General features: G+C 46.8%; 1 protein-coding gene across 1 annotated transcript in view; it reads right to left on the minus strand.

The window, feature by feature from the left end:
* The window catches only part of foxp4 (forkhead box P4), a 91,908-nt gene that overhangs the window by 31,033 nt on the left and 59,307 nt on the right, over positions 1–1,568 (minus strand). The gene's annotated exons all lie outside the window — the stretch shown is intronic.

Below are 1,568 nucleotides of genomic sequence, written 5' to 3' on the forward strand. Positions count from 1 at the left end.
CACACACACACACACACACACACACACACACACACACACACACACACACACACACACACAAATGCCAGTGAACAATCACAAAATCCTCTACAGGAGGCGACTAATAAATGGGAAAATTGGAAACTAATAATAGTAACATTTAAAAACCTAAGATGTCTCTCCTATCATTTACATGCAGGAATCAGTCACATGTGCACACACACACACACACACACACACCCCCACACACACACACACACACATACACACACGCGCACAGACATACACTCTGCTGAGGGGCTGGTGGCTGACAGAGGTCAACCCCTGCCATAGAGAGAGGGAACTGGAGGAGGGAGGAGTGGAGGAAGGAGAGGAGAAGCGAGAGACAGCCCTGTCGTTTACAGAGAGTGGAGGAGTAATTAGAGGGGATGTTTGAAGAGGGAGTTTAACTGATTAACAAAGGAAGAGAGGGAGCGAGGGAGCACCCGAAAGATGGGAAGGAGAAGGAGGAGAAAGGCATGGAGTCCCAGAGGAGTGAAGAGAGAGAAAGAGGGGGGATGTAGCTTGCATTTCAATGAGGCTCCATCCCTCTCTCCTCTCTTCCCTTGATGACTTTTCATTCTAACGAGGAGGAAAGCCCCACTTTCCATTTCAGATGAAACCCCGGGAAGAGAGGAAGGAGGGCTATCTGATATTAAACCAGCAGGCAGCCTGGGGAAATAGGCCCGGTGCAGCTCAGCACCATGTTTATATAGAAGACAGGCTGGTTAAATGACTACACAATCTCTAATTTAGGAGTGAACTTTGGATTTCACACCTTCGCCATGCTTCTAATTGAGGTCTCTGACTAGAAAAGTACACCCAAAACACAGCAGCCTTAACAACCTCATCAGACATTTTATTTAATGTATGCTTGTCCACCATAAACGATCACATTTATAAAAAAAAAAAAGAAAAAAAAGAAAAATAAAAAGATGCTCTCAAGAATGTTTTGTCCACTCCTTTTTGGGGAGTTGACATAAATTCAGAAGAACACACAAACTATGTGGCAGTTTATAAAAAAGCAACAGCGAGTGCACCCTGAACGCTCCCTTGAGCCTCACAAGCAGATAAATCTACTGCTACAGTTGTTCACCCCATGCTGGCTCAAAAATGTGCAGCCAGTATGTGTGTGCAAGCGTGTGTGTGTGTGTGTGTGTGTGTGTGTGTGTGAGAGAGAGAGAGAGAGAGAGAGAGAGAGAGATGCCAGTGAGTGAGAAGAAAGGAGGCTATAATCAGAATCTAAACAGGCTCTCAGTCTAAATGATGCGGGCCCTGCCTCTGGGTCTATGGGGACACGCAGGAGAGAGGGATAATTGAAAAAATGACAAGGAGAAAGCAGGAGGAAGAGAGAGAGAGAGGCTGACACAGACCTCCCCTCCTCCTCCTCCTCCCCCGGTAGGAGCAAACCACAGCGCTGTTTATCCTTGTCACTGAGCATTACCACCTCTCACTGGAAGGGACGCCTGCCTCTCTGTCTCTCTCTGTCACACACACACACACACACACACACAGACAGAGGTACATAAAAACTGCCCTCTGTCTTTGAA

The sequence above is a fragment of the Seriola dumerili genome, unplaced genomic scaffold (genome assembly GCF_002260705.1).
Source record: "Seriola dumerili isolate Sdu_G_001 unplaced genomic scaffold, Sdu_1.0 BDQW01000088.1, whole genome shotgun sequence".
Lineage (NCBI taxonomy): Eukaryota > Metazoa > Chordata > Actinopteri > Carangiformes > Carangidae > Seriola > Seriola dumerili.